The sequence below is a fragment of the Haematobia irritans genome, chromosome 3 (assembly GCF_050003625.1).
Source record: "Haematobia irritans isolate KBUSLIRL chromosome 3, ASM5000362v1, whole genome shotgun sequence".
NCBI classification, from domain to species: Eukaryota; Metazoa; Arthropoda; class Insecta; order Diptera; family Muscidae; genus Haematobia; species Haematobia irritans.
Window position 1 is genome coordinate 51587497 of NC_134399.1, and position 20513 is coordinate 51608009.

Sequence of the window (20513 nt, forward strand, 5' to 3'; positions counted from 1 at the left end):
TGAAGGGGTTGTTATTCTGTTGCTGTTTTCTTTCTTTATACACCATCACGAACATTGATAGACTTATTGTTTGTTATTTATGTTCAATGATTTTGAAAAAACTAAACTTTTCTCACTAATTTAAAATAATAAATATTTTATTTGTTATTTATTATATTATTTTACTATATTATTATTTAACAATCTCTCCAACTGTATATACCACTGTGTATACCACAACAACGCGATTCAAACTAAAAAAAAACAACCCACGCGCAAACATATCGATTACATCGATGACAGGTATCGCTTACAGGTAGATAAAATAAATATAGGAAAATTTCCTATATTCTAACAAGTGTGTTTCCTTAAGTTTTCAAAAGATTGAATACTTCTTAGTTCGAATGAACTAAAATATTTTTCTATGCCAAGTGTTATTCGTATTTATGATAACCTTTCTATAATAAAGGAATTCTGTGTTATCGCTTTATAAGAAATTTTACTAAATTTGAGGAAACTTGGGTTTAGTTCATATTTTGTTTATTTTTACGAATGCTTTGTTATCAGTGAATAAAATTTTCTTTTTCAGTAGTAAATTCTTATACCCAGCGAAGAAAACAGTATTAGTAAAATTCCATGCTTTATTCTAGTTAATTAACTATTCCTAACTGCTTTCGGTTTAGGATTTTTTTACTTAAACAAGTAAATTTTATTATTTCACACAAAAATGTAACTTAATGGAAATAAAATGGATAAACTAAATTTATAAACATTTTTCCTTTAGTTTCGAAGGCACTTTTTTTTAGGGGTTAAGTGCACGTGAAAGCTCGGCTGAGAAGAATTGCACATTCCTTTACATATCTAATTTCAAGGAAATTTTATAGAAATGGGGCCTTCAAGGAAATCATGAGGTACATTCATATATCAATGGTGTATTAGATTAGCGATCTACACACTGAAAAAAATATTGTCGTGAGATCAAAGATTTCATGTCTTCAAAATACGAATGTAAATTTTGCTTAACATAGAAGACGCATTTCTCTAATATAAAGTTTTTCCTTGTCCAAAAGCCGATAAACTTTTCAATGACGTCGTATTGTCTTTATAATTAAGTGATTTCACTTAAAAATGGGTATCATAACATGAAAGAGAAAATGTTTGGGCTAAGGTCAACTTGTCTTTAATAATTCAGAAAAATTCTTTCAATTTAATGAAATTGTCTTTAAATTTGTTGTCTGTTTGCATCTTTACTACAAAGCAAAAAATCTTTCAAATATAGGACATGCTTTTCAAAACTTTGTTTTGAAAACGTTTTTTACTTGAAACATAGCATAATTTCTACTTAATTTGGAAAATAAGGTTGTCGTTAACCCGTTTTTAAAGGATTTTGATAGCATATGAAGAAAAAAAGCTTAAAAGCGAAAAATGAAAATTGGCTGCCTAGAAGCAAGTACACAAAACCCATATTTAAAAGAGAATTGTGTCTTAAAAGTATCCTTACTTGTATTCCCCGCTTCTTTGGTTCGGAATCAGTACCAACATTTTTAAAGTAAAAACAAAATCTTTGCTTTTTTTCAGTGCAGGTACCCATTTTACTTGGTTAGCAGACATATTTAATTGTCATTCCACACTTAACAGCCCAATTAAACTCCTCCGTTGAACCAACGTGATTGTTACTGATAACTAAGCGTTACTGATATAATAGCTTAAATTAACATTTTCCAGTCGTCAAAGTTCGCTTACGTTGGGACGCAAATTTACAAAATTTGTGTCCTAAATTTAATGAAAAAAAAATTGAAGCATTCTAAAATTTAGATTGCGTAATATTTAATATCACGTAAATATTTTTTCAGTGTAGCTCATTCTGATTTCAGTGCTATGTTGAAGTATTTCGCAATTAGCTCAATGGATTGTTTCTGTCCTATACTGGTTAATAAAGCTTCTTTATATTAACAAAATGTCATTAAAATTGATTCAACGTAACGAACTTCTTCGATACTATAATTTATTCCTGTAGTTTTCGTCGGCGTCCACTAGATGGTGGATTTGTGAGGAACTCAACTCAAAATGCGTTATTTATACAAAATTGATAAAGATCCGTGTTGATTTGCAAATCAATTTATTCTGTAATACAAAGCCTTCAAGACCAATGTTTTTATTTATTAAGCACCAATATTTTAGTTTGTGTTCCAATAACACATCTTAGCCAGTTTTTCCATAGAGGTTTCTGTTGCATACAGGACTTATGGTATAATTTTCGGGACGGCTGGCTGGTACAATCCTAGATTAAGATAGTTTCCTTCCTTCCTTCCGAAATGTATATGATCCTTCAACGTAGATTTCACTATCCAGCAAAAAATTGAAAGTTCTTCTAAAGGCACAAGTTTAAAAGCACTTCCACAAATGCCCAAAAAACGTTAAAAAAGAGAGTAAGAATTAATAAAATGGTACAAATTATTTAAATTTTGTCGAAACAAATTTTAAGTCCATTCTAGAAAAATTGCAAAATTTTGAAAATATTTGAGGTCAAACGTTTTAGACAAGCGTTAGAATGCATTAAAAATCATAAAACGTTGCCATATTTTTTCCCTCGTCAAACTTAAAATTTTTCCGACTCAGAAATCTTCGGAAATAAAAAGATTTAATTGAAAATATTTTTTTTTGCACTTCTGCTGATTGCTTTCTATTTATGTAGGCCGATTGTTATCAAGTATTGCATTTGGTACAATATGTCATCGTAGTCGTCGCCTCTGTAAAGGAATACCAAATTAATGTCGAGGCTACGGAAAAACTAAGACGATTCTATATCACCCTGTTTCACTGTATCCGTAAGAATATTTTCTTTTATTAGGACTATTTTAAATTACTTAATTTATATGTTTGTTAACTCTGGTGGCTTGTCATTCTGACGTCTTTACACCGAAAGAAAAAGCGTTCGTCACCTTGACGATTGAGTTTCATCAATGCGTTTTCGTCTATGCGATGAAAAGTTTCGTCCATGGGAGTATTCCCGTAGTCCACGTGACGAAATCAATCATCAAAGTCAATTTTTGTTATTTTCATAGTTCTTCACATTGATGATCTAGTTTTGTTTATGAGACGAAATTATTTTCTTCACGATTCAGCGAAAGTTAACCAAAATTAACATTTGATTTAAATTAATTTCGTTTATATGAAGGCCCAATATATGAATTACACATATTAATAGAAGTTGGACAAAAGTTTTAAGTGCTTTATTTTCATGATGTATCAAGGATGCTGGTTTTCGTCAATGCGATGAAAGAATCTTCAAATTGATGAAACACACTTTTCTCTGAAATGTGTATCAAAAAATCTCAATGCTAACTAAAACATAAAACGATATACGGTATATATAGTATATAGATATTTGTAATTTACATTTTTCCATTAGTACTAAAGTGAAACACCTAAAAGTCGAATCAATAGTCAATGTGACGAAACAGTGTTCAATGTGATGATAAAATTCATACGTTCTGTAGATGTGTGTTTATTTCTCTACCTAAAAAAACACACACACAACCAAATGCGTTTGCTACGTTTTGTTTTTAAAATAACTGTACACAGCTTTTATTAGTGAGAGCTAAGTTATTTTTGTTGGGTATTTTATGCTCTCTCCACATTTAACTTAACTCAAACGAGTATTTGAGCAAACATTTGTTCACATGTTTGTTTTTAAATTGGCTTCCAAGACATATGAGAACAATAAAAGTCGTCAGATTGACGAAAATAGTAATCAAATAGACGAAAAGTTTCATCTACTCCGTTAACATGTATTCAAATACTAATGCAATAACACATCCATACGTAGTTGTGTGGTAGAAATATTGTTTTTTTTTTCTTTGCGGTAAGAACATTTCAAATGGTTCCTCTCAGTTGTTGAGTTTAGTTCAAAGTGTAAAGGTGGTCGCGCGTGCCGAAAATAAAGGGCTAATGCTTAAAGATGTGAAAGTGAAAAGAAAAACAAAAATGTGAGTAAAAATAAAAAAAACATGAAGTGTTATATATGGAAAAAAAATTTAACCAAAATGACGACTTTTTTATTTTTTGGTCAATTTATTTTTTTTTTATACCCTCCACCATAGAATGGGGGTATATTAACTTTGTCATTCCGTTTGTAACACATCGAAATATTGCTCTAAGACCCCATAAAGTATATATATTCTGGGTCGTGGTGAAATTCTGAGTCGATCTGAGCATGTCCGTCCGTCTGTTGAAATCACGCTAACTTCCGAACGAAACAAGCTATCGACTTGAAACTTGGCACAAGTAGTTGTTATTGATGTAGGTCAGATGGTATTGCAAATGGGCCATATCGGTCCACTTTTACGTATAGCCCCCATATAAACGGACCCCCAAATTTGGCTTGCGATCGCTCTAAGAGAAGCAAATTTCATCCGATTCGGCTGAAATTTGGTATATGGTGTTGGTATATGGTCTCTAACAACCGTGCAAAAATTGGTTCATATCGGTCCACTTTTACGTATAGCCCCCATATAAACGAACCCCCAAATTTGGCTTGCGATCGCTCTAAGAGAAACAAATTTCATCCGATCCGACTGAAATTTGGTACATGGTGTTAGTATATGGTCTCTAACAACCATGCAAAAATTGGTCCATATCGGTCCATAATTACATATAGCCCCCATATAAACCGATCCCCCGATTTGGCTTGCGGAGCCTCTAAGAAACGAAAATTTCATCCGATCCGGCTGAAATTTGGTACATGGTGTTGGTATATGTTCTCTAATGACCATGCAAAAATTGGTCCATATCGGTCCATAATTATATATAGCCCCCATATAAATCGATTCCCAGATTTGTCTTCCGGAGCCTCTTGGAGGAGCAAAATTCATCCGATCCGGTTGAAATTTGGAACGTGGTGTTAGAATGTCGTCTCTAACAAACACGCAAGAATTGTTTCATATCGGTCCATAATTATATATAGCTCCCATATAAACCGTTCTCCAAATTTGATCTCCGGATCCTCTTGGAGGAGCAAAATTCATCCGATCCGGTTGAAATTTGCAACGTGGTGTTAGTATAGGGCCGCTAATATCCATGCCAAAATTGGTCCATATCGGTCTATAGTTATATATACCCGATCCCCAATCACACAAAAATTGGTCCACATCGGTTCATATTCATGGTTGCCACTCGAGCCAAAAATAATCTACCAAAATTTTATTTTTATGGAAAACATTGTCATTGTTATTTCTATAGAAAATTTTGTCAAAATTTTATTTCTATAGAAAATTTTTTCCAAATTTTATTTCTATAGAAAATTTTGTCAAAATTTTATTTCTATAGAAAATTTTTTCCAAATTTTATTTCTATAGAAAATTTTTTCCAAATTTTACTTCTATAGAAAATGTCAAAATTTTATTTCTATAGAAACTTTAAACTTAATTATATACGTATTTAATCGGCCTTTTTTAGTTTAATATATACTACGTATGGACTACCTTGTAATTTAGAAGACGGTGTTAGGAAGTTTGAAGATACCGGCAAGTGTTACCGCAACCCAAGCAATTCGATTGTGGATGACAGTCTTCAGTAGAAGTTTCTACGCAATCCATGGTGGAGGGTACATAAGCTTCAGCCTGGCCGAACTTACTGCCGTATATACTTGTTTAGTTTAATATATACTACGTATGGATTACCTTGTAATTTAGAAGACGGTGTTAGGAAGTTTGAAGATACCGGCAAGTGTTACCGCAACCCAAGTAATTCGATTGTGGATGACAGTCTTCAGTAGAAGTTTCTACGCAATCCATGGTGGAGGGTACATAAGCTTCGGCCTGGCCGAACTTACGGCCGTATATACTTGTTTAACATTTATATGTTATATGTTTATGGAAGTATTTCTAAATTTACAGATAAATGCTGCAACATTTTTCGTTCTGTGAAAACCGAATACGGATAAAGAAATTAAAGAATAAAGATGAATTGGATGAGCAAACAATTCAAAACTAAAAGGAACAGTTGGGCACAAAAAGGGTGAGTTAAATTTTGTTCTAAAAGATCGAATATATTTTACAATAATTTAAAATTTCCATTTTTAAATTCTTCTTTATAATTTTTTTACTCCACAGGATGAACCCATAAAACTTTTCATCCTTGGTAATCTAAACACTAATTAAGGTAACAGAATGTTTGTGTGTCAAGATGGTCAATTTATCAAAATCAACAGCTTTGGTAGATGTGTATGAAAAATTTTGTATACGTTTTTACTTCGTTAGTTGTACATATTTCAAATAAATAAAATTTAAATTTAATTAAAATAAAAAACAATATGGTTCTTTATTAAAAGTGTCGTAGAAAATATTTCTAATAATCAATTTATCAATTTGATGTTTACATCGTATTGATGAATCGATTACATCAAATTGATGAATCTATTACATCATATTGATGAATGGGTTACGTCAAATTTAGGGAAAGAGTTCATCGCTATGACGATGGCGTTTGTAGCGATGACGAACGAGAATCGTACTTTTGAAGAATTGCATCATCCTTTCAGTGTACCTTAGAATTGCTTCAGCAATACCATTCGCGCCATACGACAAAATTACTCGAGCACATCCCATACCAAATTGGAATAGGAATGTATTCAGAGCCGAACCTCCCTATAGTTGTGCCTGTCCATGGAACGCAAAGTTTCATTATATGTCCAAAACCATAAAATACTTTCCCCTCTAATAGCTTAGAGCCAATGAGTGAAATATTTTGTAAATTGCAAGGATCAGTCAATAGAAGAATTTGGTTGTTTCAATTTTCCTGAATCAGTCTAAGTTTTGGTCTCCTTGGCTTAGTCGCGTCGTCATCGTGTTTATAGGCTGCTGTTCTCTTCAAACAAACTCAGCTCTTTTGGCAGACTTACACCCAAAAAAAGGTGAACCATTATGGAAGAAAATGTAGGTTTATTTTAGAAAATTTTAACTAAAATAGTTTTCTAATTGCAACATGTTAAAAGTAAGTTAATACTTTTTGTCAAAATGAAGAAAATATATAAGAAATAATTAATTGTTTCCCGTTGTTTAAGAATATTTGAAATGTTCAAAAAAATTGAATTCAAAAATTTTTTAAATGTCTTTGGCGTTGTACGAAGTTCAAGACAGGTATAATTTTAGTAAAATTTACTCATTTGCCAACTGAACTTTATTTAATTCATGAGGATTAGTTAATTTTAGTTAAATTTTGAACAATATGAGTAAATCGTCCTTATTTGAATAATTTTTTGTCAACTTTAATGACGTGACCTAAAAATAAGAAGAAAAGTTGTATAAGAATATAGTGCACAATTTTACAAAAAAATAAGATAGTTCATATCTTATAAGGCAAATCTCCTGCTGCATAACTTTAACACCCATGCTATACACGTGTAGAAAATGGTAAAAAGTAAATGGAACGCAATGCTTAATTCCAGGTCTGATTTTAGAAGGGTACGATGAATGCAAAATCAGTACACATGCATGCCTTATAAACATAACTCCTTCCAATTTAAGGCATTTAACATACCTGAATTTGCAAGGCCCTTCTCGATTCCGCCGCTGGGATATTGCGTATAAAATAGTTGCTTTGTGTTCAATATCTTATACCTCAGGTAACGGTACAGCAGCCCAACCTTATTAGCAGCCGATACTGGTCTTGTGTCGTTCCGGAACGAACTAGTTCCAATGAACGATTCACCTAATGGAACGACCGGTACAAGATCCGTCGAATTCGCTCCACAGTTCCTTTCTTATCTAACATCTCTTACAACTTTGGTCATAGACACTGGATGAAAATATATACTCAGCAAAAAATTTTGGAAGTTCTTCCAAAGGCACAACTTTAACCCTGAAAAGTCATCCTTATTTTTTGCATACTAAAGTCATCCTTCGTCATGTTGACTACGGCTTATTTCAAGACACCATAAATTGCATTGTGAACAATAATGAAAACCACAAGTGAGTTTATTTCCTTATTCATTTTGATTTTAATTAGTATAAGGCAAAGATTCATAAAATGGTTGTATCGCACTGAAAAAAATATTGTCGTGAGGTCAAAGATTTCATGTCTTTAAAATACGAATGCAAATTTTGCTTAGCATAGAAGACACATTTCTCTAATAGAAAGTTTTTTTCCTTGCCCAAAAGTCGACAAACTTTTCAATGAAGTCGTATTGTTCTTATAATTGAGTCATTTCACTTAAAAATGGGTATCATAACATGAAAGAAAAAATGTTTGGGCTAAGGTTAATTAAAGGTTATTAAAGTCAATAATTCAGAAAAATTCTTTAAATTTAATAAAATTGTAAACACCCCTAATTTGGAATATGAAGAAACGAATAAACAAAGGCTTTGAAGAACATAGGGACGTGAAAATAACGTAATTTTTTCCTTTTGAACAAACGGTGCGTACACTGAAAAAAATATTGTCGTGAGGTCAAAGATTTCATGTCTTTAAAATACGAATACAAATTTTGCTTAGCATAGAAGACGCATTTCTGTAAAATAAAGTTATTTTCCTTGTCCAAAAGTCGATAAACTTTTCAGTGAAGTCGTATTGTCCTTATAATTAAGTGATTTAACTTAAAAATGGGTATCTTAACATGAAAGAAAAAATTAATAGGCTAAGGTCAACTTGACTTTAATAATTCAGAAAAATTCTTTAAATTTAATGAAATTGTCTTTAAATTTGTTGTCGTTTTGCATCTTGACTACAAAGCAAAAAACCGTTCAAATATAGGACATGTTTTTCAAAACTTTATTTTAAAGAAGTTTTTTACTTCAAACATAGCATAATTTCTACTGGAAGTCGAGTCTTAATTTGGAAAATAAAGCTGTCGATAACTCGTTTTTAACGGACTTTGATAGCATATGAAGGAAAAAAGCTGAAAAAGCGAAACATTAAAATTTGCTGCCTAGAAGCAAGTACGCAAAACCCAAATTTAGAAGAGAATTGTGTCTTAAAAGTATCCTTACTTGAATTCTCCGCTTCTTTGGCTCGGAAACAATACCAAATTTTTTAAAGTAAAGACAAAATCTTTGGAACCAGGCATGCTTTTTATTCAGTGCGGAATAATCTAAATTTATCATTTCCCAATCGACCAAAATGCATTTTAAATCGAAAATAAAATTACGCGTCGTCATTTTGACGAAGAATGACTTTCCAGGATTAAAAATACTTCCAAAATATGTACTCCCAAAGATGTTCTTTATTTTAACTACACAATTTAATTATTTATGACTAGCTTTTTTCTTATTTTTAATGGGTAAATTAAATTTTTTTGTTTCAAAAAGTTTAAAAACAGAGTAAGCATTAAACAAATGGTACAAATTATTGAAATTTTGTCGAAACAAAATCAAAATATTTTAATTCAAACGTTTCAGACAAGCGTTAGAGTGCATTAAAAGTCATAAAAAATTATGAAAATTATTTATTTCAATTCATAGCTTCTGCGCCAATTTTGCACGTCTTCCGGATCCAAAAAGAACATTTTCACTACTTTTTTTGCGACGCTTTTTTTATTGGGATATTAATGTAGAAATTTCGTATAAACATACACTCAAAAAAAAGTGGAATTATTATATATGGAGAAATTTTCCTTTACTCTAATATTTGTTTGCGTACGTTAGTTAAATGAACTAAAAAATGGAAAAAATTATACATAAATGAAGAAAAAAGTTTTACTAAATTCATACTTCTCACAAAAAAGTTCATTATTTCTTTAAACTTCTAAATTTTACTACAAATGCATCCATCATGAACCTCGTATATCTCTAAAGACATTCTTGCATTTTTGAACTCCAATTTTTTCTTTCAAACTACAAAATTTTCTTTAACAATTTAAAAAAAATAATGATGTCTAATAAACGTTCTTGAATTTGTCGAAAAATATTTACTTATTTTAAAACTAGTTAAAATTTTCTAAAAATATAAAAAATTAACTAAATGTTTTCTTCCTGGTGGGTTCACTGTTTTTCAGTGTATATATGTTTAGAAACGCCTGATAGAGAGATAGAATAGAATAGACATCAACATAACAGAGTGAGAGGATCAAATGGGAGCAAATGGCAATCTACTCTTGTTGTGGACATAGGTTAGGTTAGGTGGCAGCCCGATGTATCAGGCTCACTTAGACTATTCAGTCCATTGTGATACCACAGTGGTGAACTTCTCTCTTATCTCTGAGTGCTGCCCGATTCCATGTTAAGCTCAATGACAAGGGACTTCCTTCTTACAGCCGAGTCCGAACGGCGTTTCACATTGCAGTGAACCCACTTACACTGAAAAAAATATTGACTTAATATGGAAGATTATGCAACTTAAATTTTAGGAATCGAAATTTACACAATGTTAAGGACAAAATTCTTTAAAATTATGACATTTTAATTAAAAGAAAGTTTATAATCGTTGCTTCAAGAATTTTTTTCCTTTAAATTTAGGACACAAATTTTGATATTTTGCGTCCCACTGGTAAAGTTGTAGATCATTGAAGTAAGGCAAATTTTCCTTAAAGTAAAGAAAAACATTTTTAATTTAAATTAATTAAAAATTAACTTAATTGTCATATTGAATTTTTAAATTTAAGATAAAAAAGCTTCAAATATAGGCTAAGAGAGAAGTTCACCACTGTGGTATCACAATGGACTGAATAGTCTAAGTGAGCCTGATACATCGGGCTGCCACCTAACCTAACCTAACCTAACCTAGGCTAAGACTTATTTTAAGGATCTGCATCTTTGGTTTAAAGTTTTTTAGAATTAAGAAAACTTAGAAGAACCTTGCATAATTTAGATTTTGGAGCTGGAAATTGTTTGTACATGAAGACCTTTATTAATATATCTCAAAAAGTGAATAAAAACTCGATGAATGAGATCTGTATCCAATTTTAATATTATTGATAGTAGATTTAAAGCCAGGAAGGTCCGTACAAAATACCTTTATTTCAAAGAAGCCGCATCTTTGGCTCGGAATCAATACCCAAATTCTTAAGGGAAGGTCAAAATCTTTGAATCCAAGTAAACTTTTTTTGAGTGTAGAGAAGCTTTGAATTTGAAATATTTTGGTGTTAGGTCGCAGCATGTTCAACATTATTGCATTTACACATTAAATTGTGTATTCGAACATAGAGCGACAAAGAGAATGTATTGAAAGCCGACATAATTTTTTTTTCTTCTTGTGGAATCAAAACAAATCGAGTCGGGCTATGATTAAGTAGACATTTTCCGACCAAGAAAAAGTGCGATATTATTGGTGCGAATTTTGCTGTATTTGTGTAAAACTGCAAGTTAAAATTTTTGCACACCCAGAAATGTGTTCACTTCCTAGAATAAAATTTTAGTTTTGGACGGTGAACATGTAACATATTTGTGGCAACCATTTGTTTGGCGAGAAAATTAATTTTTTTCGGTAAAAATGTTATTTTCTTCTCATCAAAAAATAATATTTTGCCCTAGAGGTGATCGTATTCCTTCTTCTCTGAGGTGATCGTATTCCTTCTCTGCGTACACAATTTTTTGTTTGAACAAATTCTGAAAATTGGTATTTCCATTGATTGCTTCATTGTTATTAGAGTCATATTTAGTATCTACTCGGTTACGATTGGAAAATTTTTCGCGTTCCATGTAATCACATACCATAATGTGTGAAGTATTTAATTCTGCCTATGGGTGTCGCTACTGCACAACAGCAAAACAATTCATTCGAAGTCCAGTATTAACACAGTAACAGACAGACCCACACGCGGACCATACCATAGTCATAATATTGGAATGAATGTATGCCTCAAATACATAATTCAACAAATGTTTTAAAATAAATAAAGCGCGATCTCACAGATAAACATTTGTTGTCAGATATCGACTGACAGTTACTTTACTTTATGGGTTGGATGTTTTTTTTTGCGTTTTTTGTTTGTTTTCCTTATCAGCAGTATTTATTCGAGCGATAATCGACTACTGATTTCTAAAGTACCATCAAAAACTCTCTATTTATTTTCATTGTGGGTAATTCCGTAAGTAAGGTTGTAATTTCGTTGTGGTTCCGAGAATAATTTCTTATGTATATCGTTTGGGATGTAATTACATATGTCACTATTCATCGCAAAGAAAAAAAAAAAAACAACAACCAAAGCCATTTATTAAGCAGTTAATTCCCCGATTCTGTGGACGAAATTCTGCTAATGCTACCAAATCGGGCCATGTAGTCGTAAGAATCCCCTTGTACCTTTATTTCGAATGAATTGGATGATGTGTGGCACAAAATGTATTTATATTAAATCTATTTATATATTTGTAACAACGCTGAAATATTGTTTGTGAAAACAATTCATTAAAATAAGCAATTATTAATAACTGAAGAATGAATTTTTTTAGCATAAGATATTTGTTTATTTACTTTAAAGTTGATAAATGTTTTAATGAATATTCAGTTAATTTTTATGGTGTCAAGAATTTCTTTCAAAAATTTATTGCATTCTGAAAAGGACTTATTATTAATTTATTGTAATCAGCAGAACAGAAAGGAAGGTAGACTGTAGTTGAAGCAATATACATGCAGACCAAGAAAGATTTCAATAGGAGACGAAAGAAAAATAATGAAAACCGTTCATGATAATCCTTACGCCAGTGCAAGATCGATGGCTCTCAATCTAAAAATCAACTGCGGAATTGAAATTTGACATGACAAAGCTTTTCATGTACACAGAAAAAAATTTCACGAAAATTTTTCCTATTAAAATCTTAATTGAGTTTTAAGAAATATTCAATTCATTTTTCAATTGGATCAATTAATTTTTTAATTGACTGTCAATTAATTTTTTAATTGATATTATTTCTGTGTTTGAAGACATTTCAATTAAAAAATTAATTGGATCAATTAATTTCGTGATTGAATCAGAAAATTTTTTTTTGTGTGTAGATTCCACTTATAATAATATAGATTACAAACCTATTTTCACAAACGGTCTTTAAGTAAAAATAGCAAACTATCTTGAAATTACTTTAGACTCAAAACTGAAATGAAATCCGCACGTGAAGGTGACGGGTTGATATAAAGTATCGGCAATTAAAATTGGCTTGTGGGTAGACAGATTCGGTGAGAGAATAACTAACTCTTCTGGTCAAATCCCACGAAAAAAATTATTTCGCATATAAAGCAGGAATTCTCAAATCCATAGATGGAAATGAAATAGTGAGACGATTCAAGCTGAATAATTGCACCCGGCAATTAGACAACAAACTAATCAAAGCTGCACCAAACTCATAAACTAACCTAAATAAGTTACTGGAGTATATATTTGAGAAATCATATTACGCTTAAATGAACAGATACAAAAAACATTGTTCACTTAATCCAAATCGTTTATAAGTCATGACTATCAAGACAACTGATTCTGTTCTCCACGATTAAAGTGACAATGAGTCCTTATTGTGGTACAAAAGCTGATGTATATTTATTGCCGTTTACTAGTCGATCTCAATGATTACAGCTCTTTAAGTGGTCATTTATCATTATTCTAATCTGTTGTTGCTGGTCTATTGAGGTAGGAGAAGCGGTTAAACATTTTGTTGTACTTCATAAAAATGCAATTGTGAAGTGCTACTGCAGTCGTCGATAAAATGCTCCATAGAGAAGTGTTGGATATCTATGTTGAAGCGTTAGCTGATACCAATGAAATTTATATCGGATTCTCATCCAACAAAGTTGCCAAGCAAGACACAAGACGCCGCCACGCCAAAGTACACATTGCAATATAACTAAAAAGTTCGGCGTAAGCAAACTTAATCGTAGATTTCCATGCAATCAAAGTGCGTTTTATGTTCAACCATAAATTATCACCTTTAATCTTCGAACTGTAGATTTGCACAGACTATTGGCAGACATCGCAAGTTTTTCTTGGTATAAACTACTGCCTATGTGAAGTTTTTTGTCGTTGACTTCATTGTAGATATTTCATTTTCTATTGCCAGCACAAATCCAAATGTTATGAATCAAACTAACTTTTATCCATTTGGAGATTTTTATGCTTCACCCGCTTTTTGAGGTTTTATCCCATTTTGATTTATGGATTTGTAGAAGCTACCTATGTTAAGGCAAAAGGTATAACAGATATTTGAAAATATTAATTTGTAAGTGACAGTACGAAAACATTATGGAGTATATGTTTGCACATGTAACGTGTACCAAAAGACCACTCCATAGCGGTACACCAAATTAACAAAACATACTTAAACATTCACATCGAAATGTCATTTCAACGTTGTCGAAATAAATGTTAAATCCATTTTAGAAAAATTGCAATTTTTGAAGATATTTGAGGTCAAACGTTTCAGAAATTATTTATTTGCGATCCTCATCCAAAACACTGAATTCGTATCACACCATAGGAAATGAATTAAACAATTTTGTAATATTTTGCCAAATAAGTAATTTTTATAATCTTTTGTGATTTTTAATGCGTTCTAAACGCTTGTCTGAAACGTTTGACTTCAAACGTTTTCAAAAATTCGCAATTTTTGTAGACACAATTTTAATAATTTTTATTATTTTATTAATTTTTACTCTTTTAACCTTTTGGAAACAAAAAAGTTAAAATTACCCATTAACAATCTGACAAAAGCGAGTTATAAAAAATTGTATTGAAAAGACTTCCTGTGTAGTTAAAATAGAGAATATCTTTGGGAGGACATTTATGGAAATGCTATTAAAGTTGTGCATGGATGGTCTAATTCCTTAATCTTCATGTCCAATAAGCTCGCATTAAAAATTGATATCAAGCTAACATCAAAATAGTAAGCTACGATGAGCCCATCGTAAAGGTCTAATTCCTTAATCTTCATGTCCAATTAGATCGCATTAAAAATTGTAATAATATGTAAAGTAATTGAAAAATAGTTATCACAGTAGTTGTTGTTGAAGTCTCCGTCGCTTTTCGTCTGTCGCCACTAATTTTGTATTCCGCTTGTCTGCTATCGACTAAAATCTGGATTCCTGGTGTCGATTTTCGTCGCCGTTAAATTTACCAGCGACGAGTTTAGCGATTAATTTTTGAAGAAGTTTTTTAGACTTTATTAATCGAACAATTGAAAAATAAATAAATAAGTGGAAATTGGTAAGAAGTAAAGTGACTAATCTTCAAAAATTAAAAAAGGAACTAGAGATTAGACAAGTGGTTTGTAGTTCAATGCCTTTGGCCTTTAGAGACAAATTGTATCAAAAGGTACACTGTTAGAAAAATATGTTTTTCATATGTTCCGATATAAACAAAAGGTGTTTCTGGCACAATTTTTAAACACAATATATTTAAGTGCAAACATGTAATGTTCCTAAACTAACACAAAATGTTTGGGACATATATGTTAATATGTTAGAATATATTATGTTTGGGGCATGAATGTTTCATAAAAATAATATGTGTGAATGTGTACATATATAAATTTACAAATTTCGAGTAAACATATATATGTTGTGATACTTTATTCAGAGAGCGACAGAGAGAGAGAGAGTTAGTATAGAGAAAGAAATAGAGATGGAAACCGAGAAGGTTGAATAAAAAGATATCAACATAACACAGCGAGAATGAAATGAGAGCAATTTCTGTGAAACCGCTTGTATATAGTTTCGGAAAACTGTTTCATAAGGCCAAAAATATAATATGCTTAAGTCTAAATATTATTTAATTTGAATATTAGAATGAGTATTCGGAATAAAGAGAATAGACATTCGGAACCAAGAGAATAGACATTTAAAAAAACAGCATATTTGTATTACAGAAAAAGATGCGAAGAACTCAAAAATTTCGTGGAAGTGAAAATTATCTGAGGAAATGGGCACAATCTTCTTTGTGGAATTCTTCCAAGCATATACTATTTTTGGATTCAAAATGCTTCCAAACATATAATATGCTCACATAAAACAAACATATTAATGTTTCGGCAGTATCCAATAATATATGTGCTTCCTGCAAAATATGTTTGGAACATATGTTAGAGAAGCGATTTTTTTTTGAGGGTGTAGAAAAACTGTAACTATTTAAAAAAAATCGTTTTGTGGTTTTCAAATATTTTTATTAAAAAAAAAATTAAAATCCTGTTACGTATTTAGTATCGTTATATTTTCAATAGGATTGAATGATTGTAATCCCCTGTCAAGTTTTTCCACTTCCGATACAGTCCTTTTGGACAAGTCTTAGAAAGTACGGAATTAGGCCGTTTTAAGTGAAAATTTATTTTTTGGAAATTTATGAAAATTTATTTAGCAAAAAACAAAATAGATTCACGGGGTTTTCGTTTATAAACCGTTTAATTTGCTATTTAGCTACCATAGATTATTTAAAGTTTAAAAATTATGTTTAAGTTGAATAGTTGTAATATGTAACTTTAAATGTAATTATTAAATTATTGTGTAAACTGAAGAAAAAAAAAACAAACAATCAAAATAGTATAATCCGCTGGGATTTTAACCTGTGCCGTTTGACTTTTTCACTTCCAAGGATATTTTTTTTTTTTTTTTCAAATATATACCCAAAAAACAAAATAAAATGACATAGAAAAATATTTTGTTACTACAAAAATGCCCGTTGGTGAGATATGAACCTTAGTCCATTGTGATACCACAATGGTGAACATCTCCAAGAGCTAATTTACGTTTTACCCTGCTTGCCAAAGAAAATTCTCTATTATGGTGAAATGATTTGTAGGACTCGGGTCTACGTCATGTGCCCTCATCTGTGTACATCACTGGTTTGGAAACTACATCCCATACATATAGAATACATATTGGGCCAACAACGCCTTCATATTGATCGATCATCCAATTCTATTTCTTTACTATTTAGAACAAAATTTTGATTCATAAATACACTGTTAGAAAAATATGTTTTTCATATGTTCCGATATAAACAAAATGTGTTTCGGGCACAATTTTTAAACACAATATATTTAAGTACAAACCTGTAATGTTCCTAAACTAAACCTAAATGTGTGGGACACATATCTTAATATGTTTATTCTCTATTCAATTATAATATTCTTTATTCAACCGTCGAACGGAACGGACGTGTTTTTCAATAGCGGATAAACTCATCGTAATAGGTACCTACTAAGAATTTCAAGTGTGGTGGGATATTAAGCCACCATGCAGCGAAATTCCAAGTCATCCACTGGGTTGCTAACTTCAGGGTCCAGTGGACGGGTATCGACTGGAGTTATAAATCTGGGCAATGACCAAGAGTTAGGCCCAATTAGTCGACCTGTAGACGGGTCGACAGGTGGCGACACTATGACAAGTCGAACTTTTTCTAAGGTAACGACATCAAAAGGAGGTAATCCCTCACGAAAGAGATTCAAGGAACGCAGAAATGCTTTGTTTATCCTAAAGAAGTTAGGATCAGTCGACCCAAGCACGCTGTCGGCTAAACAAAGCGATTCCTTAAAATGGGCTCAAGGAATTCTTGAGACTGGAAAAAGGGAACGATCTCCGGATGAGCTGCCATCCTCCAAAAGGGATCAAAGATCGTTTGCCTCAGTTGCTAAAGACAGCCTTGTGATGGCTATCATTAATAAAGGAGCATTGGACGGTATGGTTCCAAAGCAAAAATGGGGGAAAATTGAGAATGCTCTGTCTGTCGTCTACTCACAGGTGCTGGAAAAGTTTCCCGGCCCAGATCCTCGACAACAAGAGGCTGGTTGGTATCAAGGACGATTTAAGCTAGTCGCATTTGAGGACCAGAGGTCTATAGAATGTTTTAAAGCTGCTCTTATACTAATTGGTGAAGTTTGGGAAGGAGCTGCTCTAGAGTTAGTCGAGAAGAAAGACATACCGGCTAGACCTAGAACACATGCGTGGATACCTGCAAACCCTTCTGACCCTGAATCTATTTTAAATAGACTGAAACGATGCAATCCAGATCTTCCAACAGCTGATTGGAAGGTTGGTCGTTTGGATGAAGTGGATGGACCAAGACGGCATGCAGTGTTTATATTGAACACTCAGTCTTTGCCACATCTAGCAAAGTCCCAGGGCCGTGTATGTTATGGCTTTCATTATATCCAAATGAAGGTATATAAAAACGATCAGCTAAAGGATTCAGAAATGGACAAGCCTCTGTCTGAATCAGAAGTAAGCGGATCCTCTTGCGAAGTCGAGGGATATACCAAAGTTGAAGACATGGATAGACACCGTATGCGAGAGGAGGTTTCTATTGCCTCAGAACTCACCAAAGTTGAACCTATGGTTATTGCAAGAGTCACCGAGATCTCTGAAGAGAACATTCTTGATGACTCGATTGAAGCGGCTGATGTGACGGTTGTTGAAAATCTCGATGGTCCTACGGATCCTCCAGATAAATCTTCATCATTGTAAGGCTGCATGTGCTGCCTTAAAAGTTCTCCTGATGAAAGGGGACATAGATATAGTTCTTATTCAAGAACCATATGTTTATAGAAACAAAATATGTGAATTAAGTACTCCGGGGTTCAAACTATTGCAGTATACTGGTAATGATGTAAATCGAGCCTGTATAATTGCTAAAAACGAGCTCAACTTGTTTCTGCTTCCTTCAATGTGCAATACAGACACTGTCGTTGCCAGTTTAGAAATAGCCAAATGCAAATATTGGGTATCTTCGGTCTACATGGGACATGACAGGGAGATGCCTCCATATGCCGTTAAGACCTTAGTGGAGGAGTCACTGAAAACAAAGACGAAACTCATTATGGGATGCGATGCGAATGCACATCATAGTATATGGGGAAGTAGTGATACTAATGCAAGGGGAGAGTCGCTAATAGAGTTTATTTTGCGTACTAATCTGGTAGTTTGCAACAAGGGAGATGCCCCAACCTTTGTCACTAAAAACAGGCAAGAGGTTTTGGACATCACCTTGGCCTCGCAAGAACTGAATGAAATGATATCTGAGTGGCAGGTTTTAAGTGAACACAGCTTCTCAGATCATTGCTACATCAGTTTCAAATTTGATGTTCATATCACCAAGACCATATTTCCGCTAAATGTTAGGAAAGCTGACTGGAGCGGATTACTAAGGCCTTCAACATCTCACTGAAAGCTGCATGCCCTAGAGGAAAGCCAAGGGGGAAACATCGACCACCATGGTGGTCTACGGAATTAAGTAATATGAGGAAATCCTGCAGGAAGCTCTTTAACAAGGCAAAGTCCACCAGAGCCCCTGAGGACTGGGACGCTTACAAGAAGAATCTGAGAGGATACAAGCGAGAACTGAGAAAGGCTCAGCATAACTCTTGGAATGATTACTGCAGCAGTATTGAGAATACGTCCGAGGCTTCCAGACTACGGAAGGTTCTAGCATCCACCAACTCCACTCCAGGTTTCATTAAAACATCGGAGGGCAATTGGACAACGTCCAGTGAGGAGACGCTGGAGGTACTATTGGACACACATTTTCCTGGAAATCAGACGGTTGAACCATGTACTGGCGGTGCCACAGTTGCTCAGCGGTCGTTTCCTGTCGAGGAAATTGTATCGGAAACTAGAATAAGATGGGCGCTAAATAGCTTCGGACCATTCAAATCCCACGGACCTGATGGAATTACTCCGGCGGAGTTACAAGCTGTAACTGACAAAATTATCCCCTGGTTGTCGGTGATATATAAAGGATGTATCAACTTATCATAAAGGGTGATTCTTTTGAGGTTAGGATTTTCATGCATTAGTATTTGACAGATCACGTGGGATTTCAGACATGGTGTCAAAGAGAAAGATGCTCAGTATGCTTTGACATTTCATCATGAATAGACTTACTAACGAGCCACAACGTCGAATTTTCAGTGAATGGGCCCTAGAAAAGTTGGCAGAAAATCCGCTTTTTTATCGACAAATTTTGTTCAGCGATGAGGCTCATTTCTGGTTGAATGGCTACGTAAATAAGCAAAATTGCCGCATTTGGAGTGAAGAGCAACCAGAAGCCGTTCAAGAACTGCCCATGCATCCCGAAAAATGCACTGTTTGGTGTGGTTTGTACGCTGGTGGAATCATTGGACCGTATTTTTTCAAAGATGCTGTTGGACGCAACGTTACGGTGAATGGCGATCGCTATCGTTCGATGCTAACAAACTTTTTGTTGCCAAAAATGGAAGAACTGAACTTGGTTGACATGTGGTTTCAACAAGATGGCGCTACATGCCACACAGCTCGCGATTCTATGGCCATTTTGAGGAAAAACTTCGGAGAACAATTCATCTCAAGAAATGGACCGGTAAGTTGGCCACCAAGATCATGCGATTTGACGCCTTTAGACTATTTTTTGTGGGGCTACGTCAAGTCTAAAGTCTACAGAAATAAGCCAGCAACTATTCCAGCTTTGGAAGACAACATTTCCGAAGAAATTCGGGCTATTCCGGCCGAAATGCTCGAAAAAGTTGCCCAAAATTGGACTTTCCGAATGGACCACCTAAGACGCAGCCGCGGTCAACATTTAAATGAAATTATCTTCAAAAAGTAAATGTCATGGACCAATCTAACGTTTCAAATAAAGAACCGATGAGATT

At 33.2% G+C, this 20513-nt stretch overlaps 1 protein-coding gene and 1 long non-coding RNA gene across 5 annotated transcripts in view; one reads left to right on the forward strand and one right to left on the reverse strand.

Moving 5' to 3' along the window:
* The window catches only part of spri (Src homology 2 domain-containing protein sprint), a 996502-nt gene that overhangs the window by 750556 nt on the left and 225433 nt on the right, over window positions 1-20513 (reverse strand). The window lies entirely within an intron of this gene.
* On the forward strand, window positions 3881-6285 carry LOC142229009 (uncharacterized). Its single transcript, XR_012720302.1, has 3 exons — window positions 3881-3968; window positions 5877-5997; window positions 6093-6285. It is a non-coding gene; the product is annotated as an uncharacterized LOC142229009 (long non-coding RNA).